Below are 26,061 nucleotides of genomic sequence, written 5' to 3' on the forward strand. Positions count from 1 at the left end.
AGGGGGTCGGACTAGATGATCTGCCCAGGTCCCTTCCGACCCTAGAAACTATGAAACTATGAAACTAATTTCCTTTATGCTTCCAAGCAACCACCAGATGATACAGCTTTAACTGGATTTTTTTTCTCGTAAAGGAGTGGTTGTCATGAGATTCAAATATTTATCAAAAATACAAACAACTGAAAAAGTGGTTTTCCCAACTCTGTAAGAAGCCCTGTGTGGGATACATCCAAGTCCATGACACATGAAGGCCTCTTGCTAAATAAACATTTCAGATTTGACTTAGTGACAGTGTTCTTTCGTTATACCCTTTCTGATGGAATTGAAAGCCCTTTAATGCCACAGAAAAATAGATGTACAGCCTTAGGGAAAAGGGATGATTTATCTGTTGCATTGCACATGTTGAAAGACAACATTTACATACAAGCACAAGACAGGACAGATTCTGGAACTGGTTTTTTATTTTTTTATTCTTGTTTCTCACCTTTATTCTGTAGGTGCGTGATACTTGAAAAACTATCTGCATTTGGGATTCTCTCTGGTTTTAGTTATGTATATTTGGGGATTTTTATTTTTGATCCATTTTTTCTTTAAACGTGTCATGCAAAACTTCAAGCAAATCCTTTGGGGCAGAAGATTGTGTGTGATCAATACAGAAACTATGATTAATGTTATTTCCAGTAAATACTTGCTCAATTTTACGTAGATTTAACCAATATCTCATCAAATATTGATTTTTTTTTTTTTTTTTGGCAAGGCAAGACCTTAGCAGTCTTCAAACGAGGCATACTTACCTTTCCTTTCTGTCTCAATTTCCAACCACTCTTGCACACAATAGTAACTAAGGAGAAGATTGTGACTTAGTCTGGGCACTCTAAGAGCCTTATTATACCTTATGCTGTAAGCTGCACAAATGTCCGGTTTACTGCTAGCTTGGATTTTGGAGCAGTCGCATCTAAGGCTAAAAAATCTCTGACTGTCCCCCACTGCACAACTGTGACTTGCCATTAGAGGCTTGGTGAACAGGGATGGGACGAGGAGCTGCAGCTGTGAGTTGCCACTAGAGAGTTGCCACAAGACAGGCTTCTTTCCCTGCTCTACGGTAGGGGTGTGAGAGATGGGTTGCAAGGTGGGGTGAAGGGGAGGAAATATGTAACTGGGAGGTGGAGAGTTAATGAATGGGAGGTGGAAAGGAAACAGGGATGGAGCAGGGGTGATGAAATGAGGGTAGTCAGCTGCTGCTAAGGATAAAATTAAAAATAGTAAGAAAAAAGAATTTAAAATGAAATAAAGGGGGATTAGATCATGAGCTGGTTCAGGGCAGTGCATCTTTGCAATGGGGCTGGAGGCTGGATGCTAAGGGGATAGGCTGGTGGGACTGAGGTCCCTGAAGGGGCAACAACTGGCCCTCAAGAGCAGTTGGGGGGGGGGGAACACAGCAGAGGAGTGGGGGGGTGGGGTCCCTGCACATGGCCCCAGACGGAGGTGGTACCCCTGGGCTCACATAAACCAGGCTGCAGTTGCTCTGGCATCTCCAGGTGATGCCAGGACCTGAAGTGCACAGGGGCTGGGGGGCTTGCTGGCTGGGGAGAGGGAACACATTGTTAGGACAGGAGAGAATGGAGAACCCCGCTCCAGGCCAGTTCCATCCTGGACCCCCCACAACAGCTGCTGCAACAGCCCCTGCCTCAGGAGCCATCTCCTGTCCAAATACTGCCCAGTTGCAATGAGGCATCCTTGGCCAGCAGCCCCAGTCCCTCCACAGTGTGCCTGAGCCCCTTATAGCAGGGAGAGTGGGATGCCCAGGAGGGCACACAGTGCCCATGCCCTCGCCCTGGGGGAATGGGGTGCCAGGCATGGGATATGACCGAGCCTGGGTACAGCAGGAGGGGATGGAGGGAGAAAGTCTCTGAAAGAGGGAAGGAAAGAGCAGATGGGGGTGGGTGGATGGACCCAAAAAACAAACCTGTGCATGAGCAAGCTGCAACGTGGTACAAGCAGCAAAACATGGTGCAAGCTGCAAAACAAAGCCATGGCATAGACAGGGGGCTGACTACCATTTCCCCGGGTGCCTTGGAGTACCGTGGCTTGTTGGCTGTGTCTCACCCCATCCTGACATGGGGGGCCCTTGGAATGTGAGACGTGTATCTGCATGGTAGGGCGCTTGGACTCTCCTGCTGGGAAGCTGAGTCAGGTCATCAAAGCTGAGCAGCCATCTTTTGACGGTGCTCCCTTTCTGTTGGGGTGATGGCATCTGGTGTGCCAGTGTTGTTTCCTGTTCTCTCCCTCGCCCAGAAAGGGAAAGGCTGCCCCTTTCAGATGCGTCACTCAGACCCACTCTCCCTGCCTGCCAGCCTGCCACCCTGGGAGGTAGAAGCATCATGGGGGTCATGGTGGCTGTAATGTGGGGAGACATGCACACAGCGTGCTGGTGGAGCATTCTTATAACTCCCAGGATGCCACCTGTTCTTCCCCAGCCTGCTCAAGAGCCTTTGGGCATTTAAACACATGCAAGCTCTGCAGTGCCGGGCGTTTTGAAAAGCGCCTGGCACTGCGATGCTTACAGTTGTAGAATTGGCAAAATGTGCATCAGTGCACAGAAAATGGTGGTGGTGCACTTTTAAACTAAAACATCTCCAATGTGTTTTAGTTCAAAAACACGCCACCGCCATTTTCTGCACGCTGACATGCATTTTGCTACTTATACAACACTTTGTGGCGCAGCACGGTGTGTGTCAGCTTGCATGCGGAGCAGACCCGATTAATTGAGTCTGCTCTGAAGCGGCTGATCTCTGGTGCATTACAAAACAAAAGACTACGTGTATAAATGTCCTGTAGAATGAATGGATGCTGTCTCTTCCTGCTTGACCCCATAAGCAGAAAGTCAGCTCTCAGCAGTCTTTGGCATGCAGACGAGTCTGCAATGTCATCCTCAAGGAGTTGATCACAGAACTCCCTCCTTCACCTTCAGCTGCAGGACATCCTCTGAGCCAGAGTGTCCATTTAAGGCTGCGTGGCACCACCCACATGTTAGATGCAGAGGCTGCTCTTCTCACTGTGGGATTTCCTGGGGATTGAGAGAAGAAGGAGGAGGAAGAAGAGGCCTTGAGACTGTTTCCAATTATCTAGACTGACTGTGTGCACTCAGCCATTCATTCAGTCCCATACGAATGCTGACACTTACCCCCACAGTAGTTCATTCATATTAGAACTTCAAAATGCTACAAGTTTTAGGATGAGAGGTAAATTGCACTTGCCTTGCTCTGCCCTGGTACTTTCACAGGAACAACAAGGCCAGAAAGCAACTCCATCATAGTAAGTGCCCTCTTGGCTACCTGATCTAAAGATACCATCTTATAAATGTGTTGCTTTCCATATAGTAAAGAGTAACACTCCCACTCCTCCCCAACCCCCCCATTCCCAGACAGCTGCAAACTCAGAGGGGCTCAGCCCATCCTGACCCCACCACCAGCCACAGGGAGCAGGGGATGGCCCATTAATAAAATCATTTGCCCTTGAATAGGCCTGGCCAGGGGATGCATGGGCGTGCCACTGGTTGATATCACGCATTATGAACAGCACAATAACTTTACTCTCCTCATCAATTGCTGGAGTGTGTATGTGTGGGGATGGGGGCATAATACATATCACCTGTAATCCCTGCTCCTAGCTAGCCCAGCACCGGCCCTAAGGCAGAGCCCCAAGATATCCCAAACTAAGCCTGCCCCACAAAGGCTTAAGGCCACCCTCAAGCTCCCATCCAAAGCTCTCCAAAGCTACCAAACACCAGCCCAAAACCATTCACACTTTTCCCATCCTCTTCCACAGCTCTGCCAGTGTCCCTCACTCCTGATCCACAGCCCCCTGACCACCACAGCCCTGTCAGTGCCCCTTACTCCTGAACCACAGTCTCCTGACCTCCCCAGCCCTGCCAATTCCCCTCTTTCCCAAGCTGCAGCCCCCTTCCCCCTAGCCCTGCATGTGCCTCTCACTTGCAACCCACAGCCCCCTTCCAGGGCCCCTTACTCCTGACCTGCAACCCCTGTCCACATGGCTGGAGCTCCTTGTATGCTCCTTACTGTATCATCCCGGTGGAGACAGTTGCTGCTTACTGCATCTTCCCTAAATGGGTTATGGAGCAGATCAAGGTGGGGAGGGATGGGTCACAGGGCTGGAGCACGCCTGTCAGTGGGGTCAGACTGGACCTTGCCTTTCTCCAGCACAGGAGGGATTGTGCCCCACCACCTCCAGCAGGGCCCATGAAGGAGGAAGGGCTCTGCCAGGAGGACTGGGGGTGCCCAGCAGTGGTGGAGAGGAGGGCTTGGCATAGAGTGCCCAACCAGACAGTCCCACCACTCTGGAGGGACAGCTAGAATGCTAACTGCACCACTGGAGGTGCCTGGATGCCATAGTGCCAGTGCTGGACAGGGCAGGGCAAGAAATCTGGCCTCTGTCCTGCACCGGGGTTCTCATCTGGGGTTTGGAGGGGAAAGATCTGGGGGTCTCCGAAGGTCATCAGTACCCAGCTCCCCCATGTGTCTCCTCCTACCCCACTGCTGATGCCCCTCATTTCCACCCCGCAGCCTCTGGGCCTCCCCAGCAACATTGCCTCTAGGCTGTGTGGCGTCCACAGCTGCGCAGGCATGCCTGGCAGCGTGGCATGAGTACACCTGCATGGCTGCACAGCTTAGAGGGAATGCTGCTCCCCAGCCCTGCCAGTGCCCCTCACTCCTGACCCACATCTCACTGCCTGCAGACCTGGAGACCTAACCCCAACTTACTGGAGAGGTTTTCTGCAGGGTGCTCAGTTTCTAATTCTGCTGGTTTCCTTTAGTTCCCTTCACTGTAGCTGCAATGGTCCTCCTGTCCTCATATCGCAATGAGGTCCAGCACCTCACCATGGCTCCAATTAGATGCCTGCCTGATGTGGGGAATATCCTTTGGTTCATGCCAGCTGAGTGAGTGAGAGGTCAATAGAGGAAATGTTTGGGCTAGATGGCATGTGCTCTGCAGTGTTTGCACTGGGTTTTCCCCTAGGGTGTCAAAGAGGTCCCACCTTTAGGGGCAGGATGGGGAGGTGGCTTGGTGCCAGAACCACCCTCTGGGCAATACAACTGTGGGTGGGGGGAGGGGGAGGTGGAAAGTTTGTTCATAGAGAATTGGTCAGTTGGGGCACTTTGTCTTGGGCTTATATACTCCCAGGGCCCTGCCTACATCTGGTCAGGTGACTCCCTGGGCTGGCTGCTAATTGCCTCATTAGTCCCTGCAACCAGCAGCTGCTGCCCCTGCCTAGCCTGCAGAGCTCCTTGGTTGGGCTGCTTTTTCTCTTAAAGGAACAGAGAGCCCCAGGCTCTCTGTTACACACTGGTGTTGCATGTCAGCCACCCCTGCTCTAGAAGAGCTGTCCCTAAACTTCACGGCTGATTAGGCAACTATACTAAACAAGTATGGGCAGCTTCCTACTGTGTACTCCTTGTCAAATCCATGTTTTACCTTTTTTTATTTGCAGACAGTGGTGGAGGGTCCCATGGGCAATATGTGGTGCACAAGCCATAGGTTGGAGACCACTGCTTTAGAGCAGTGATGCCCAACATTTTTTCTCCTAGAGGGCAGATAGGCAGGCCAGCTGCAGGCCAGATGTGGCCCATGGCCCCAATCCAGCAACTCAGGTGGGTGCAGCAGGGCCCCATCTGAGGGGAGTGGGCATGGCTCAGCCCTGATCAGGCTATTTAGGAGGAGAGGGCATGAGAATTTGGCAGCAGGGGAAGGTGGCAATATTAATGGTCACTGCTCCCCTAGTGCCAAATTTCCTCACCCATCGGAAGTCCTGCAGGCCAAATGCCATGGCTCCATGGGCCACATTTGGCCTGCAAGCTGGAGGTCAAGCACCTTTACTTTAGAGGGTAAAGAGCTTTCTACTGCCTCCTTCTGGTGAACAGGGGGAAGAAAAAAATTGTCTACATAAAATGCTTACACAACATCCCAGATACACAGATGCTCCAGAGTGAAATAAGCTCTTTCCTACCTATTGGTGAGTAGGCTGAAGTAAGACTATTGAGGAAATTTAATTTGCATAAGCTTTCTATGCCACATTTCCCAATAGCACTTTGTTAGCTACCATAACAGAATACAACACAAAATTGTTCAGGTAGTAGAACTGAACTCAGGGAGGTGAGGTGGAAAATGAATTCTTGTCTTATAGCAAACATGCATATTCCTGATAGTAAAGATGCCATTCAAGAGCCTTATGCTACTGGCTTCCTTCCACTCAGAAGCCTGCGCTGCTAGGAAGACTTTGTAGGGGAAGGTGATGCAAACTAAAGGAAAGGTGATGCAAACTAAAGGCCTTGAAACAGGAGATGATGCGATGACAACTGTTTGATGAACATGGTTAATGATAATGACCGAGTTCATCACAAGACTCTGAATCTATGTCACCTGCTGACATTAAACCTGACAGTGGATGGGGAAAGGGGAATAAACATAAAAATTAAAGAAAAAACAAAACCCACTGCTGCCTGTGGATGTACCCATCAGCAGGACAAAATCTGAGTTAAACTACTGCTGAAGTTCTTTGGCAGGATGTTTTGCCTATTCACATAGATTGTTGCTGAATTTTTCCAAGTTGATATTGTGTTTCCTTTTCCATTAGTAGTGTTTGCCTTTTTTCCTCCATAAGGCCAGTGCGTAAAAGTGTGAAATAACACCTATTACTGGTAGCTAGGAAAAGTATTTAGCAATCTGAAACACTTGAGGAGGGAGCTCAATCTCGTTGTTAATTGTAAGAACAATGTAAAGCTGTTTGAAACCTGCTATTGCAGTCTGAGTAAGGACTGCCCAATGCAGGCCTTGATTTCTATTATCATAGAATAAAAGGATCATAGGAAAGTAAGGCCAGAAGGGACTGTACAAGGTCACCTAGTCCAGACCCCTTTAAATAGAACTTTCTATTTAAACTAAGTTTTGTGAAAGTGATATCTTTTTAAAAATTTGGACCAAATCCACTTGACCACATTCCTAACACTATTTCAGTCTCCTTTCTTTCGTTTCTTTTCCTCTCTACTTTTTAGACTGATTTATTCATTACTTACTTTTTTGCCATGCTATATACCCAGTTCAGCTCATTTACCATTCTGTTCATGCTTTCCTGCCCACTGAATTCTTCCTGTTCATGCTTTGGTATAAATTGCCGCATTTCTTCACTCTCTGATTTATTTACTTTCTGTAGGTTGGAGTCCATATGACTAGTATTTGGATTCAACTATATGTCACTGACTAGCCATAAATATTAAGAAGTCAGGTTGTTGTGATTAATATTCAGATGCTAATGCACTGTAACATGTAGAAGCTCTTAAGTCAAAAGTTTTCTGAGCTGATCTTTGCAGTTAATGTATATGCTGTAATTGATACATATAAACGAAAATCAATAGTTAATGGGAAGAAAATACCCTGGGGAGCATTAGGTGCTGCCAATAACATTTTCACAGGGGACTAAATCAAATGTTTCAGGCAAATACATAAAAGGTATGGACTGCAAGTTGCAGAAGAAGAGGAAGAACAGTGGCCAAAGTTCTGTATATGATGCTTTTCTTGAGCTTCCATGGACACACTTCAAATAGGTTTAATTTGTTTTCATTCCATGAACCATATAAAAATGCTGTCCTGGAAAACATGAGAAAAATCTAGACTATGACTCTCCTACTTACAAGAGAAGTCCAATAGATCTTACCTCCATTGGAGTTATAGAAAGCAACTTCTTAAAGGACTGAAAGTCTTACATGACTGATGTAATAAACTATGCAATCAATTTTCTACAGAAGGATATAGCAATTTCCTGTCTGGTGCTTGATATTAATTTCCACTGAGCAAAAGAATAGCTGCTTGTGATCATTTTCTACCAAAAAAAAATCTCACAGAAAGTTCTGAAAGTTTTTAAGGTAACGTTAAACTATCTAAAAAGCAGGGTAGACAATAAACTTAACATTCTTCACTCTGAATGTTTCTGTTTTTAAAAAAAAGCATTTATTTCGGTATTATCAATAGAACCTTGTGATAGTAAAACAGACTTTGTGTTGGGCCATTCACCTTTAAATTCTGAAGGATTTAACGCTGTAAGCCCTAACTCTGTTAGTTTTGCTCATACCGAATCGCACTTTACACTGTATTAATGGGACTGCTTGCAGGGTAAAATACTGCGTTGTCTTTTGGCCTCCAAAGGCTAAGCTCACAACACAAGAGATAACACAGCCTCTTGTAAAACACTGAGTTGGGGGCAAAATAGATTGATAGACACTTGCTTAAATTTTGTTGGGCTGAATTTAAGTTGTGACATACACTACTGTTCTCTGCTCCATTTAATGTTCTTGACTTTTTCATGTGCTTCTTGCCATTGTATCTGACCCCTCTGATGCAGGTAAGGGTACCTCTCCTAGTAATTCCTTCTGGTTGTTGTACAGATCAGAATTAGTGTCAATAAAAAGGGATTATCAACCAACACCGAGAACACTTAAGGAGAAATATTTGCCACTCATTCCAATTAGAAAGACTGCCTTGTGAAAGTGAACTGCTTCCAAATACCATGCACCTCCATTAAGGACTGACCTAATGGTTAGGCCACTGAGGGAAAGCAGGAGCCAGGAGCTAGGGCAGATTTTGGGAACCAAATTACCAGCTCTGGAGAGAAATCCAGAGGCACCATCCAAAACACAGGCCATGGTCAGGATTTGGGAATCAGATGCTAAAGTTACCAAGTCCAAAGTCAAAGTCCAAAACCCAGAGCCAAACAAGGGCCAGACACCAAGAAAGCCAGGAAGCACAAGAACCAGGAAGCTTGCCAATGCAGACCATGGTCAGAACTGCTGGCTGGCCTGCAAGTCTGCTACCACAGCTGTGACTAAATGGTAGGCAGGGCTCCCAGCAGCTAATCAGAAAGCTAGCTCGTTGATGTGCTGGGGCAGAGCTTGGCATCCAGAGACTCAAGACAAGTGTGGCTGCCTTGGCTGTGCTGTCTGATTAGGGTCCCTGACAACCTCCAGAGACTGGAAGTAAATGTAGGAGGATGTCAGGGATATCCATTTGTCCATAGATATATGTAAGGAAATAAGCTGCAATTGAGAAATTGCAGACAACCCCTGCAGACAAAATTCCTTATTCAATTCTGTGTTGTTACCATGGCCTTCTGGGTCTTCTGCTTTAAGAGAAACCAATATATGTTTCCCTGAATGGTTGTCTAGTCATATATTTCAATCATGTCACTCTGAATGATTTCTTTATATTCATTCCCACATCTCACAAGAGACAATTCCAGTTCCAAAGTGTTTGCTAAGGGGCAGAAATACAGCTAAGATCTTCTGCTCTGATTCTGGTGTCTTTGCACTTCACAAGTGACACAGTTGGAGCAGAAAGTCTTCTTACCCCCAGCAACTTAGAAATAGTATAGCCCAGTGGCCTCCAAACTTTTTAAGGTGAAGATCACATTATTAAGTAAAGGGCAATCCAGGATATACCACCCCACCCCGCCTGCTCCCTCCCCAAACCTCTGCCCCTCCCCTACCCAGCAGGTCAGTTGGGGGGGGCAGGTTGAGGCCCCCACCGTGAGGGAGGGAGTGGGGCAGATCGAGGCCCCTGAGCTACAGTGGGGCTTGGGGAGCAAAGCCCAGTGTGCAGCAGCAGCCGCCTTGCTCTGCACAAAGATTAGAGGGGGGGGGCATGTGCCCCTCAGGCCTCTGCTGGGGTGCATGCAGCAGCAGCAGAAGAACCCCACCATGTGTCTGGACAAGCCACCTGTGCTCTGATCCTCCTCTGGCCTGGCCCGGCCTGGCTGGGGCTCCACTCACCCAGTAGTAGGGGGCATGGAGGGGGATTGTCACACTCACCCAGCCCAATTCCAGCAGCAGGGAGTGTGTCTCTGCCCAGCTACTTGCATCCCACCGCTTGTATATCCAGCCACTCCCATACTGCATCCCAGCCACTCCCCACATGTATTCCACTGCTCCCGGTCGTGGAGCCTCTAACAGTCGATCTCAGTCTGGCAGGGCTAGCCCCACCCCCCGCTGAGTGAGATTAACTGTCAGGGGCTCCCCAATGAACTGGTCAACCATGATTGACTGGTTGGTGACCACTGGTATAGCCATTTCCTATATCAACTTCCCTGCAACCTAAAGAATAAAAGATGCGGCATGGAGAAGGGTGTCCATGGTCCTTTGGAGGGCTGTAGCCATTTTTTATAACTTAGAAATGGTTCTAACTTGTTTTGGGGCTGAGGCTGCATCTATGGCTGTGGCAGATGCTCCCTGGGAAAATGTAAATGATGTAAGCAGCTTATTACAGACTCCAGGGATCAAAAATACCTGCTCAAAAAAATAAGTGGAGAGGTGCACACAGAGGCAGTGTATATCGCTCAAAACTGGAGTCTGGTTGGCTGGAGCCAGATTGCAGCTGCCGGCCAGGCTCTGAGTATTGGGATTGTCTCTGCTGCAGCCCCAGGAGGCCCCCAGGATAAGGTTGCTGGGGCTAGCCTTGTGCTAGCCCCAGCCTCCCTTACCCAACCTGGTGTAGCCTGCCGTGCACCAGAGTGCGCATGGCACAAGCGTTCCCTGGGGACAACTAGAGGCAGCACAAGATGCACCATTGCTAGTTGTCCCTGGGGAACCAAACTTCCATGCTCATCTGGACATGGCCCGTGTGTGTAATCCTGAACTTAATGGAAGTTTTCACCATTTGGTGGGTCCAGGATTTCATTTCATGTTTCCTTGCCTACATGCCAGACTACTTTCGCTATTAGAAATAGAATATTCCTGCTCATCTCACAGGGTCTCACAGTAGGTCCAAAATTTTAAAAAAGCAGAAAAAACCTACACTGGCTTCTGAAAATGTAGGGACCAAATCAATTTGAGAAACATTATTCCTTCACCTAAGGAAAATCTGAAGAGTTCTTTCATCATAATATACCCAGGTTAATGCCTAGATACTATAATGAATCATGCATTTGAAATGTCTGATATTGACAGAAATAAACACATTGCTGGAACTTAACAAATAAAGGGACACATGTTGACTCCTTTAAATGGCCTTTGCTCAATGGGAATTTCCGTGAGTCAGGAGTGAATGAGGACTTCAGAATTTAGTCCTCTACTAGCATACAGGCAAAATCTGCACCAGCTGGTCATTCATAACTCACATCAGAGCTATTCTTATTTTATTTGACATCCTACCTGTATAAAACAAAGAATATGGAATTTGAGCAATTTTTCAAGGTTGGCTGTAACAATATGTTTTAGCAGTTTCAAGGGTAAAGTAAAAAAAATGTATGAGATTTTCTAGCCTTAATTATTTTGTTTGCATCCATAGTTTTATTGTGACATAGGGAATAACATATGATATAAGTTTCTGTTTTGAAATTAAATCTACATTTCAATTTAAAATAATACCTTCCTTCAACTCTGGTACTATTGTGTACTCACTAAAATAAGTTACAACAAAAATAACACTATTAATATTATTTGGATGCCAGGACAAAAAAGGTGGTTTATTTTTAAGTTGAACTTGCAGTAAGAACGCAAATAGATGTGTAAGTAGGAAAATGGCTTCTAATTATTTTTAAATTATAATCTCTCTTTAAAAAAGAAGTAACCATATTTGGGTTCAAATTAATGACTCCAATGCCATACAGAGGAATTGGAGTCCAATTCCATATATATACCAGGATCAAAGTTTCATTTACAAAGTGGTTACCTTGAAATATATCTGAACATGAGCATACTTGTTTATGGCACCAAGATAGACATGGTGTGTATATTGACTTGCACTATCTAGATTTTATTCATACATAGGCCATGAAAGGCAAATTAACTACTGTTGATTCTCCCTACGTACCCTGTATCCAGGATCATCCCTAGGGGGTGTGAATTGGGGTGACTGCCCTGGGCCCTGCACTTTGGGGGGCCCCGTGAAGCTGGGTGGAGTGACTGCGGCAACTCCATGCTGCCACCAGCTTCACATCCGGCCACTCAGCACCCCTCCCCCACCTCACTGCCGAATCTGCCACCAGCTTCCTAGCATCTAGGGGTGGGGCTCCGCACAGGCTGATTTGCCCCAGGCCCCACACCCTGCTTGGGTCATCTCTGCCCATACTCACCTTCTTCCAACGTGCAACTTTATCATCAAACACAGCTAACTTCTATATGCAGAATCCCATTAAACACTATTTGAAAGTCACTATTAATTTTATTTTATACTAATTAAAATTCCCTCTTTTTTTTTTTTAATCAGTCAGCTTCCATAATCCATAAACACTTTTAAGACCCTTTGTAGCTCTGCATCTTCTGTGGACACATTTACTTGGCACTGAAAGTAGGGGCTGTCCTCTATGGCTAAGTACAGACAGTCAAAAAGCTCGAGGTTGAATCAATTTAGTCTTTGCAGGTTAGTCTCAACTGCACAGATTAAACTGAGAAATAACTGGATAGACATTTAGTTTTGATTCAGGAAATGCAGCCACATACCTGTAGTGGCTCAGGCAAAAGCCGGAGGTGCTAGAGCACAGCTCTCTGGCACACAGCTAGCATAGGCTATGTGTTCGTTTTCTCTTCCTGCTGCCCCTGAGGTCTCTGGGATTTGCAGTCCAGACTCTCAGCAGTAGAACTCTGCAGAGTTGCTTATCACTTCCTCTTCCTGCTGCCAGGTGCCTCTGCGATTTGTAGTCCCCAGTCGCAGCCAGGGGTAAGTTTTTAACAGGATTTTTTTCAGTTTTTAGCCTCCCTCCTCTCCCCCTCCCCTTCTCTGCCAGAGCAGACAGCCCAACCCAGGGCTGAAAAGCTTGGGGACTGTGATTTAACTTGAAGCAGGAAGGGGTTTGGGACAGAAGTTTCATAAACCAGTTTGACCCAAATCAGATATATTCAACCAGGTTTATCTTAAACCGTTTCAGCCATTTTGAAACTGGTTTACGTGCACTGAACTTCTGTTCTGTTACAGGTTTAAGCCAGTTTCCAATGACTTAAACTGGTTTATAGGTAGCTTTTGTCCCCAGACTATAAGAAAACCTATGCCAGTTTCTCAACTAGAGGAAACTGACATACCTCCATTGGGTTCAGTAGAGCTCTGCTAATTTACACCAGCTGAAGAGTTATGTCTCTATCTCTATATAGAGTGGTATTTCAAAAACATATCAGAACATCACTTACAAAAAATGTTCAGTCCTTTCAATAGCATTATTATCTTGATACTCTCTGAATCTCTAGTAAATGGTTTTCTACTCTCTCTTTCCACTTACGCTCTTAGTTTTGTTGATTTTATCTCTGAAGTTTTTATCACATATCTTCAATTTTTGTGATATTGAGTTGGGTTTTATTTCACCACATAAGAACAAGATATCTTAAGGCATTTAATCACTATAGCAGGTTTCCAGGAGTTATCTTCACCTGTTACACAGGCATTTCTCTGTAACAGTGGACTAAAAAATGCTTGGCTCTAATTCTACCTTTGTATTATGATGTATAATTAGAAAGGACTTTTTTGTCTAGAATATGTAAACTTACTGATTTTAGCATCAACATACATGGTTTTAAAGAATGAAATTCTGTAGTTCTTTTTGATGTGAACAGCTGTATCCCAGAACCACACTCTTCTATTAGAAAGTTTTTTTGAGTGCAATTAATCTGTGTGTGTATCCTTTCAGTACTTGGATTCTTATTAAAATGATTCAGTAGCTTTGGCCCCACTTCAGAATAGTTAAGCACATGTCTAACTTTAAGGATATGCTTAAGTTCATCACTTTTCAAAATGCACTTAAGCAGGGGGTTAAGAACATGCCTAATTGCTCTGTTGAACTGAGCCTATACTTGTTCCAATCCAGAACGAGCTAAGTATATAGGAAGAGCCACAGGGAGTGTTGGGCCTGTTCAGCCCATTTCTTTTTCAATATTTAACTGAAAATATATAATGCATTATACATACATCCCCTTAAAAACCATGGAATTCCTTGCTTATGGATTGAAATGTATCCTTCACCACACAATAGAGGTATTGGTACATTGTGTTTCCTCACTGCAAGTTTTAATTATTTGCAATTCTTTTAACTACTAAGAAGCTTCTTGCATCTGTGAACTTCAAAACTGCTTAAGATAATGAATATCAATTAATGTCATCCTTATCAAGCTCATACAGATTAGAATTAACTATCTGCCATGGCCTGTTTGGGAGAGGGTGATTAATGAGCGATACTCTTGCTGAGACTTCCTATAATAAGATTCAGGTACAGTAGGACACCATGCATGGCTTCAGGGAATATCTAAAGCCTTCTGATAAATTAACGGCATTTTATATTATATGATGTTTATAAAGTGCTGTGAGACTTTTAGATGAAAGGTACTGTAAAAGAACATAGTTTATTAATTATTATTTTATTCATAATGGGGGACAGTTTTTTTGCAAGACATAAACAAGCTTCAGTTAAGCAGGAGTTTCAGCAAACTCAGGCTTAGAGCAAGGGGAATGACTTATATTACATCTGGGAACATGGTCCAATTATTAATAGATGTGAATGTATGCATTTATGGCACTGGCCATTTAGATTTATATTCTGTAATACCAGTAACTCCTAGATTTCAGAACCAGTCCAAGTCTTCCTGCAGCAACCATCTAAGAACTGTTTGCTTAGTATATGAGCCATTCTTGTTACTTCGTTATATTGGAGCAGTTTTTCTCTGCAGTATATTTACTCCCAGATTCTTCTTTGTTTTTCTCATTTCAAGCTTCAGAAACCATGCTTCGGCCTACAATGTGTGCTGTATGTAACCTTTTGCCAGGGAGATAATGGACCATCACATCATATTTTGCGCTTTTATCAGCATTCTTTGTATTTTTTGCGGATGTGTGTGCAGATGGCTTTTAAACAGGCCAAGACATGTGGTCTGTTACAGTATAGATTTTTCTCTTTTTGTTCATAGAAAAATTAATAAAGGCTTGAGTGGTCTGTTAGAGTATGGATTTTTTTTTTTTTTTTTTGTCCATAGTGGGGAAAAAAACTGTTTGAGTAGCTGGAACCCAAGATAAACACTTTATTTTAATTTTGCACATAGTTCTCTTTAAAATTTGCTAGAGATCTAAAACTGCATCTCACTACTCTCACATCTACACGTGTAATTAATGCAACTGAATATACTCCGGCTCAATTTGAGCCAGAGTAAACTAATCCTGATGTCACTATCTACACATGCATTTAAAAAAGTAATTTACTGAGCTGCTGGATACCACTTGTATCTGACAGGACTATCTGGCAATGTAGTAAATGAATCTACTGCACCCAAATTGCTGTGCCTGTGTAGATGGTGATGCTTTACTGCATAGCAAATTAGTTTGCTGTGCAGTAAAGTACCTTGTGTAGTTGTGCCCACTGGCTGTTAACTCTAAAGCATACATATCTGTGACCCTTGTTTTGAAGTATTCTCTGATAGAAATGCAGACAATGTCGTGCTAATTCTTTAATTTCGGCATATGTGACATGCAACAATGGTATTAACCTTTGGAAAACAGCAACCTATGTCTTTCTCCACTCCTATTCTATTTGCTTTTCCAGCAACTCTACCAGGGTTTATTTACAGATGCTACACTGGAATTAAATTATGAAAAATAATTAGTAGAACTCATAATTTTTACAGAAGCTCCAGATGGCAAAGACCTATTAGGTCACCATTGCCATCCATTTAACAATACAGAATTCTCTGAACTACATGCTACCTTTGCAGAAACTGGAAAAAGCAAAATGTGCTTAAAAAGTACCCAAATATTTTGAAAAGGAATAAAAGGGCAGTAACTGCACCTTCAGACTTGGCAGAAGCTATAGGTGAAATGAGGTTCCATATAAGCCTCACTTCTAGGTTATTAATGTACATTTGTTGCATTTGGTGTAGACTTATTGGAATGAAATGTGACCTGTTTTACAAGTCACTAACATGATTATTGGGGTTTACAAAGCAAGAAGTTCCTCATTAAATTTAATTTGCCAAAATCCTCTGCTAGCTTCTAGCACTATTATATGTAGTTTGCTTAGCAATATTATCTATTTTTTCATAGGGGAATGGTTCTTATTTTTATTATAATCTTTTGAATCTATAAATTGTTTTTTTTTGGGGGGGGGGGGGGTTGCCACTCAGGCTTTCTACTTTTGCCATAAGACTCTTCTCATTTACCTTTTATTACCATCCTGTTTTTCTCCCATGTACTGCATTTTAGTTTTTACACTTTCCTTTTATCTGTCAGGTATTTTTCTAGAAAGATATGCTGGAGATTTTATTTGGGTGTGATATTTATCATTTAGTCTTCCCAGCTTTTGAAAAACACCCATGTTCTTGAAGCATCTCATACCTCCTCATTTTTCAGATCTTTGCCTCTAGAGTATCTTAATAGGACTTATAGCTAAATTCAAAATGGGAGTTCAAGGCCTAAACTTGGGAAACCAAGTTCAAACTCAACATTTATATAACAAGGAGATCTTCAGAACCACATTCAGCTGCCCTCATAGAATGCAACCAAGTTGCTTCACTCCTCAAGGTACAGAACTGTTCAGGGCCAAAGTACAGTACTAATGGGATTTTTAAGGACAACATCCCCCCAACTACAAGGCCTGATTTGGTGTGCTGGAAAAAAGCTTCATCCACATCGTTGAGAAGAGAAGAGAAGTTTAATACCCCTCTTCATGGCTTAGTATTTAAAGTAGTCAACTGGACTGTGAGCAACATTGGTTTAAATTCCCATGCCTCCTGACTTGACAGGTGTAAAATATAGGTTCAAGTCCCTGCTCCAAGTGAATGTTGCAGGCATTAGACTTAAGGCTCAACAGGCCTTTACCTCTTCCATTGAAGCTATTCTACCTTGCAAAAATAGATTTTCATTTAGTCAGGAAGCAAGAATGACTCTGTAACCTAGTGCTTAGATTGGGGTGGGCAAAATACAGCCCACGGGTTGGATCCAGGCCACAGAGGGGCTTTGTTTGACCTGTGGCGGGTCCTTCCTGGCTCAGGCGTTGCCCAGCCATGGCGTGTCCTGCCACCTGGGCATGCAGTGGGGCTGGGGCAGCTCCATGGCTGGACTGTATTTCTAGGCAGCTCAGGCAGTGGTGGCTGCCACTGGCCCCAGTCCCATGGTTCCAGCAGGGATGTGCACACATAGCCCTGACTCAGTATGCCTCGTGCCTGCTCTGGACTCCCCTATTCAGGCTCAGCAGTGGCAGCAGCTGCTAGGCAGAAACTGTTGCTCAGCACAGGGGAAAAGCAGCCCCTGTCCCTCACTACTGCCGGGCCATTCTTGCTGCAGCCTCCCAGAGTCTGTGCCATGCCAGACTGCTCTGCATCACTGTGCCCAGGCTGCCCTACAGCTACTCTGCACTGTCACCACTGCCGCACTGGGCATCCCAGAGGTGGCAGTGACTGGAGCAGCACTGTAGGGCAGCCTAGAGCAGCACAGGCTCTGGGTGGCTGCAGCAAGAAAAGCCCAGCAGCAATGTGGGAGAGGGGCCACCCCCCCACCCCACTCTGAGCAACAGTCTCTGCCCAGCCACCACTGCTGCTACTGCTGAGTCTGGACAGGCAAGTCTGGAGCAGGCACAGGATGTGCCAGGTGGGGGCTGTGCATGCAGGTCCCCACCAGTACCATGAGCCTGCGACCAGCAGTAGCAGCAGCCAGACGGAGCTGCCCTAGCCCCGCTGCATGCCCAAGGGAAAGCAGGATGCACCATGGCTGGACAGTACAGAGCAAGCGCAGGGTGTACAGGGGCTGCACACTGTTGCCAGTAGCAGGGAGGCATCACAGGGCATTTCAGGCTCTGGGCTGTTGTAGGGTAGGGACAGGTCCTGACCAGCTTGGGGGTGTGCACAGGAGGCTCCCATGTATACCCTGCCATACCCTCAAACCCTCTCTCACAAACCCCTCATACCCCATCACACACCCCACAAACACTGCAACCACACATACATACATCTGCATGCTGCGTGCCTCTGGGGAGAGATTGGTTCGCTGCTACATGCATACACCCCACCATATACATGCACCCACACACACACCCCCAGCAACCCTCCCCCTCTACACCACCCCCACAATTCCCACACCCAGCCACCCACACATCCCCACAAAACCCCCATACCCACCCACATCCACACATACCCCCACACCGCACATACACATGCCCCCAAAGTCCCCCACAAACCCCATACCCACCCACCCATAACCCCCTGCAATATACAAGAGTAAGACTTCATTTTAGCTATTATGCAATCACCTCTATATACACAATGCAAACACACACAAATCAGGACAATTTAAAAAAAAATTAAAATATGTTATTGTGGATTTTTTATTTTTTAGCATTTTTTTTCTGGTTCCAAGATGGCAAGCCTCCTTCCCAAAAGGAATACTTCTGGGGGCAAGGGGAGGGACTTCTGGTCCCAAGATGGCAACCAGGGGGCGGAGCACTTGTGAAGGGGTGGAGCCACCCTTGCAGCCCTCAACAGCTCACCAAAACTTGTTAAGTGGCCCACCAGCCGAAATAATTGCCCACTCCTGGCTTAGATGATCATCTGAGAGACTCTATTTCCAGTTCTCACTTCACTGGCACACACCTCTCAATATCCAGTAGCTTAGTGGCTAAGGCACTAGGTGGTGGGACGACTGACTTTAACTCCCTGCTCAACTCAGACAGGGTTTTGAAGCCAGATATCCATTCTCCCAGAGGAGAGCTCTAAATACTGTTACTGGTAAGAAAGTGGGGAGTTACCTTCCTTCTCCTTGGTTTTACTGAGAAAGGAGTGTTAGACACTTATCTCCACAAGAAGATGCACCTGAATGGAGACAGCATCTGCCTTCCCAGTAGGGGATTAGTTCTGTGAAGGGTTTCCTCCTGGCTAGGTTAAGTGGCTCCCTACTTCGCATACTGACTTTGTGTCTGTCTATCCTTAAGCATCTAACTCTCAATAAGGACCCTAATTGGCTAGGGAGGGAGGACCCCAAAAAGACACCACAGGAGCTCAAGGAAAGAAGGTGGCCTCTTACAGCTCTATTTCCGTAGAGCTGTTCTGTACCAGCATAAATCTGACATTGCACATAAAAATTGGTGTGGCTCATCCTATGCAATAATCTCTAACATAGGTAATCCTTCTCACCTAGAATAGGATGATAGGAAAGTAGGTCTGGAAGGTACCGCGTGAAGGTCATCTAGTTCAGCTCTCAGAAACCAGGCACAGTATAATGGCTTACCTTGACCAACCTTCTGGTAATCTATGATTTGCATCCTAATCTCCTTGCTGGCTCTCTGGATTCCTTAAAGACTTCCTATGATGACCTTGGACTAGAGGAAGCCCCCAGTGGAATAGCAACTCATACATGTGGACTAAATCTCTCTCTGGAAGAGAGCTTCCCCTCATTTCCAGACAGCAGAACAGTTTCACAGGCTTTGAACTCAAACATATTAGCTGGAAAAAAACCCCCATACATTCTTTCCCTTCTGTCTGCCAGAGCCATAGCCCCTTTCCCAAACACATGTACAGGAGGAATTGAACTTCCCTGTTTTCTAGATTAATTCAAAACAGAAACACATTTTCAAGCACCTCTTATTTAACTGACATAAAGTCAAACAAAACACTCAACCAAAATCCACTTTAGTTTCATTATCATCCTTCTACAACTATCCACATTTAAATACAATTTTCTTTCATAGCTTTGATCCCAATTTATTCTTCTTTTACCCTGAAAAAAAAAATCTTGGTGGATTTTTTTTTTGTCCATATCTGTTACCTTTACAAAACTGCACAGGACAGAAAGAAAACAACACCTCAACTTTGCATCTTTTTCCTAGCTGCTGAGAGAGAAAATGTCCCTTCCCCAATCTAAGGAATAAATCTATTTAGCTGAACTTTATGGTGCAACCTGCACAAATCATCAACCTTTGACATAAATAGGATTGCATTAATCAACAAAGTATGTAGCTATACTGACTATCAGACAGGTTTTCTAGAGGTGTAATTGACTGAAAGATGTAATTGGAAGACGGAACTTGCAAGCTGTTTCAGTTCACTGGTGGCATGTGTTTTAAATCACTTGCTACTAGAAGGCATAGGCTGGTAATGGAAGCTGGCAAATGCACACTGCATTGCAGTCTTTGATCCTGACCTTTGTACTTAGGTGGTGGTATATCTGTGCTATGAAACAGCTATTAGAGATGTCTACATTTAGTGGCTTATTCCCACCAAGAATGTATAAAAGTGATCAGGATCCTGTCTAGTTTAATCAGGCTCCCTCCGAATGCTAGTGGCTGCTACATATATATGGAGAAGAAAACTTTGCCATGACCCTATTAAAGTATTAGCACCACCAATTTTTACATTATCTGGAAAAAGCAAATGCAACAACTTTACCACCTTAAACTGAAAAGTCCACAACACCTTTCCACAAAGGTAAGTAAAGCTTTTCATGTTTGTGTTTCCTGACCACAGAATAAGGAATGAGGAAGAAAAGGTGCAAGACTGAAAATATTTTCAACCATCTCACGGGTTGTCACACAGGAAGTGAAGCACTTCACAAGATGGATTTTTTTTTTAATTATTTTTCCATTTTGACAACTGTGTCCTGCCTTGTTGGGAGCCAAATAAGGGAGCCACCACTGCCTGGGCTGCCTAGAAAGGCAGGCCAGCCACGGAGCTGTCCTAGTCCTGCTGCATGCCCAGGGGGCAGGAAATGCCACGGCTGGGCACCGCCTGGACCAGGCAAGACCAAGGGACCTGCCACAGGCCAGACAAAGCCCCTCTGTAGGCTGGATCCAACCCACAGGTTGTTTTTTGCCCACCCCTGATCTAAGGACTAGGACACAGAGGTATTCTTTGGTTCCCAGAAGAGTATGCAGGAGTGTTCAAGGAACCAACCAAAGCTGTTGTTTGCAATATTTCCACCATACGTTAACCTTGTTTCCAGCAGTGTAGCTCAGTGGCTCCACACCTAGGGCAGCTGTGCAGTGCCTGGGGCAGTACTGGCTGCTTCAGGGCTGATTGCAGTAAACACTCAACTGCAGCTGTGGTCTCCGCTATTGTACATCCCCACAAGGGCAGTGCCCAGGCTGCTGCCCCCATCAATTGCACTATTGCTTGTTCCTGGACTGGGTAGCAATGAAGTTTAGTGGTTTAGAGCAAGAGGGTAATAGGAGTCATGTCTTAAGGCTTTTGTTTCTAGGTCTGAAGTTGTTTAGAGGTTAAAGATTTCTAGCGTAGCTTTAGTAATCCATAAATATTGAGCTGAGGTTGGCTAGAACTCAGGTTCTTATAACAGCTGTTTCCCTTTCTTTCTGTGCATCTGTCTTTCTGTCTGTTTATTATTATTATTAAAGTGATAATTCTCCTCCCCTACGGTACTGAGAGGATGTGAGGGAGAACTGTATACAAAGATAACATAGCAATTTTTTATTTATTTCTTTTAAAATCACAATCCCTGGGTGTTACAGACTTCAGTTTTCTCAGGTAAAAGAATTTTTTATCACAAGCTATGGATTCAATTGGTCTTCACCAGATCTGTGCAAATTGAATACATAAGAGATATATTTACATGCTATAGTTACAGAGAGAGTACAATGATCATATTAACATGACCTTATTTCAGTGCTCTCAGACACAAACATTTTTACACATTCCCAAGCCAGGTGTATTATACAACTGAAAAAAAATCATTTTTCCTTGAAGCTAACAAGTACTTTACGGTATACATCATATTAATAAACCCTCCAAATCCAGACTATGTGAATGCGGGTTGGGATATAAATAGGTGTTAAATCAACTGACAGCAACAACAGCATGTCTGATCATGCCCTCCAAATCCACACACACATGGCTGATGTGGGATATGAGGAGTAAGAAATATTCACCCACTTCTCTTAGGCCCCACTCAGAACTGGAGCAGGTGCCTAGGGATTTGATTCTGGGAAAGGAGAATGTGGGGTCTAGGAATAAAACTGGTGCAAAGTCTCTGAAGTGTCCGCTGTGCTCACTGCTTTAGTAGCTGCATGATGAAAGAGGCTAAGTGGGCTGCGTTCTAGCTTGCAGTTCTGGTGGGGAACATTTAGGGGGTTGGGGAGGGGGGCTCAGTGGGAGATTTGTTGATGTAAATTGTTTCACAAGTAGGACAGCTAGATGCCCTTTTTATCCCAGGAAGAGATAGCAGTCTAGGCTTGGCACCAGGCCACAGAGACTGCTCCCATGGTTCCCCTAACTTTATGCTTCATGTGATTTGATGAGTGTTAGCCCTTGGATTAATACTATAGTTGTGTTGCAAATATGGCTGTCTGGTAGAAGAGAAGAGGTTCTGAGAGAGCTGGGGAGTAAAAGGGTCATCCCAGGGAACTGGAGAGAAAGTCAGAGAAGTAGGGCTGGAAGGGACCTCCAGAGGTCATCTAGTCCAACCCCCCGCAACTGCTGAGGCACGATCATCTCTGTTCAAACAATCCTATACACATCTGGGTCATTTATATGCATATGCTTATCTGCTCTAGCTTGCTGGAGATCTGGCACATTGGAGCAGACTCGGTTAATCAAGTTTGCTCTCCATGCAAGCTGAAATACCTCATGCTGCGTGATGTGCATTTGTATAAAATGATAAAATGTGCATCAATGCTAAGAAAAAGGCGGTGGTGCACTTTTGAACTAAAACACTTTTGATGTGTTTTAGTTCAAAAGTGCACCGCTGCCATTTTCTCAGCACTGATGTGCATTTTGTCATCTATATAAATGCATGCGCTGCAGCGCCGGGCACTTTTAAAAGCACCCAGCACTGCAGTGCAACCATGTGTACAAATGCCCCTTTTGTCTAGCTTATTAGCAAAACTGCATTGTCAACCCTGACACACAATCCAATATATAACACCCTAACCTGCCACAGGTAAAGCAGGTGGACCATGGTGGCTAATGTCCGACTGCTGCAAAGGTTGTTAATATACGCTTGAAAGATCCCAGGTAGATGGCTGTGTCCCCAGCTACAGAGGAAGGAAAAAATCCCCTAGAATCCGTACTAATGTGATCATGGGGTCCTAGTTCCTTCCTGACCACAAATATGATGATCACTGTGACCCTGAGTGGAGGGGCAAGACCCTCTAGCCAGGAACCTCTGGGTTTAAAGAACCAGCAGGACCACTGGCACAAATCAAAGTCCCCAGCCTTGGCTGAGGAAGGCTGGGGTGGGGGGAACCCTGATACATACCAGTAGGGAAGAAAAACTTCCCTCCTGACCCTATGCAATTAGTCCCAGGGAGGGAGGGAGGTCAGAGAGAGAGAGAGAGAGGGGGAGAGAGAAGCGGTCCCTGGAAGAACAGAGTGGAGGCCAAGGAAGGACGGAGGGAACTGCAGTGGCACAATAAAGACTGTTTGGCACAATAAAGACTGAACAGTCTGCTGTGTTTTTTGGGATGTCAGCCCTCTACCCTATTCCTCCTCTGCTTCTGTGTCCCACCCCACTTAGGAGATAAAAATACCCCATGTTCTTGGGAGCTGAAAGGACTCCTCTGAGGTGGTAGTGCTATGGATAGTTGGGGAAACCAGAGACAGAGAAAAGCCAGGCTTGTCACTTGTGGACCTAAGCCAGAGCTGGCTTCAGTGGAGTCCTTCAGGAGACAGAAACTGAATTAGGTTTCTTCTTGGTGAGTTACAAAGCAGTAGGGCTGTGCAAAATGGGCTGTATTCAATTCAGATTTGGCCCAAATCAGGGGTAGTGATTCGATTAGTTGATTTGGATCATTGTCTCGATTCAATTCGGCCAAATCTGAAATCTGAAGGTTCGATGCTGATTTGGAGAATCAGTGATTCGGCCATAGACACAGCTTTAAAATTTTTTGAACATACCTCAAGGTACCGGGCACAGCTCATGTATGCTGCAATGGTGGGGTGGATGGAGCACAGCAGGGGCCCCTGCATGCTCAGCGGTGAACCTGGAAGTGGACCAGAAGTACTTCCAATCCATTTCCAGGTCTGCTGCCAAGCACGTGGGCTCCCCCCCTGGCTCAGCAATCAGCTGTGGGGGGACCCTGGGTGCCCCCTCAGACCCAGAAGACACCAGTCACTGAGCCGGCAGGGGGCAGGGGGTCCTCCCCACACTCCCTGGCAGACCAGAAAGTTGACCGGAAGTGCTTCTGGTCCACTTCTGGGTCTGCTGCTGAGAACGTTGGGCCCCCACTCCCTCCATGCTCCCATGACACGCTCCGTCTACCCCAGCATCTTGGCATTCATGAGCTGCCTGGTACCTTGAGGTATATATAAAAAACATTTAAAGCTGTGTCTATATCCAAATTATTGAATCTATCCAAATAGATTCAGAGGGTTCCGATTCAATTCAGAGAGATTAAAGGGTCTCCCAATTCAATTCGGATTTGGAGATTCAGCCGCTGAATCGGATTGAATTTCCGCCAAATTGAATCAGTGACTGAAGCCAGCCAATGAAGCAATATGTACATTGCTAGGCCTTGCAAGTTTTTGTGGGGTTTCTTCATACTGTTTTTAGAGTATGTGAACAAGAAAAGACAACAGGTGATAATTGAAAATGCAATCATAACCAAGAACACAGAGTGACTATCAAGGACAAGTGAAAGTAAAAGGAAGTGGCAGCTTGTAGTCACTGGGACTGTGAGTAAATTGCTCACCAGGGCCGCATCCAGACAAGTGTGGCTGTGCAGTATATGTCTGTGGTGCCATATACTGGATATACAGCTGTTCTCCATGCTGTAAGGGAGCAGTATAGGGGTGGGCAGAGGTTGACTCCTGGATAGCTAGAGGTCAAAAAATAAAACCTGCACAAACAAAAAAAGTGGAGGTGCACGTGGGGGCAACCTGGGCAGCTGGACCCACACTGTGGCTGCCAGTTGGACTCTAATATGTGGCAGGATTGCTGCTGCTGCAGCCCTGGGAGGCCCCCAGGGGCCCAAGTAAGGCTGTTGGGGCCAGCCCAGTGCTGGCCCCAGTCTCTTCTACCTCACCCGGGGTAATCTGCTGCATGCCAGAGCACACATGGCACGGGTGTTCCCCACAGACGACTAGCAGCAGCACAAGGTGTGCCACTGCTAGCTGTCCCCGGGGAACTAAACTTCCACACTCATCTGGAAATGGGCCAGGTAGATAAAAGGGAATACCCAAATTATTGCATCAGTGATGAGCTCTAAACAACACTGTGTAATCAATGCAATTTAGAAACTGTAAAGTCATAGAAAGCGTTGTCTGAACACCACTGAAAGTCTATTTTCATTATGGGGAAAAAGTTCTACAGTGCAATGAATATTGGTTTAAAGATAAATCCTGTAAAAAGTGCAAGGTATCAGGACAGATTAAAAAAAAAAAAAAGAGCAGTTCAATGCAAATCTCACACTACCAATCAACAAGGGTAATAACACTGGATGTTATCACCTGTATGCTGATGAATATGGAGTCTACAGAGAATGTTACTGTATCTCTACAATTATTTAAAGTTAGAAGACAATAAATGTTATTTGGACTTGTTTACAAGGGAAGGAGTAAGTCTCATAATGGAAATTGATGCAGGGCCAGTTTCTGTACTTTCATAGCAATACTGTAAGTGCTACTAAAAATATCCAGCTTCCTTGGTTTTTATGACAGTGAAGCTGGTTATGCTAAACCACTATGTTGTGAAGTACAAACAGCTTGCAAGCATGCTACATCAGCTCTTTAGAAACCTGCCACAGTTCATGCAAACAATTCATACTATTGCACTGGATAGAGGTAAAAAAAAAAATCACTACATTTTATCTTATTATGAGCTGATAAAACCCAATACATATTTTTCAGCACCATGGATTTGGGATCTTGTATGGACATGTCCAAACTAGAGATGGATGTACTTAAAGAATAATGCAATGATATAGCAACAAATAGGTATACCAATGGCATGATTTTCATGTAGAAGAGTCATAGAATCATAGAACTATAGAAAATTAAGGTTTGAAGGGACCTCAGAATATCATCTGGTCCAGCGGTCTCCAACCTTTTTAAGTCAGAGGTCACTTTTGGAATTTAAAAGGTACCCAAGATTTAC

General features: G+C 45.0%; 1 long non-coding RNA gene across 1 annotated transcript in view; it reads left to right on the plus strand.

Annotated features, from left to right (window-relative positions):
• Nucleotides 1–26,061, plus strand: part of LOC106722532 — a 41,456-nt gene that overhangs the window by 6,493 nt on the left and 8,902 nt on the right. The window lies entirely within an intron of this gene.

Source organism: Alligator sinensis, unplaced genomic scaffold (genome assembly GCF_000455745.1).
Source record: "Alligator sinensis unplaced genomic scaffold, ASM45574v1 scaffold96_1, whole genome shotgun sequence".
Lineage (NCBI taxonomy): Eukaryota > Metazoa > Chordata > Crocodylia > Alligatoridae > Alligator > Alligator sinensis.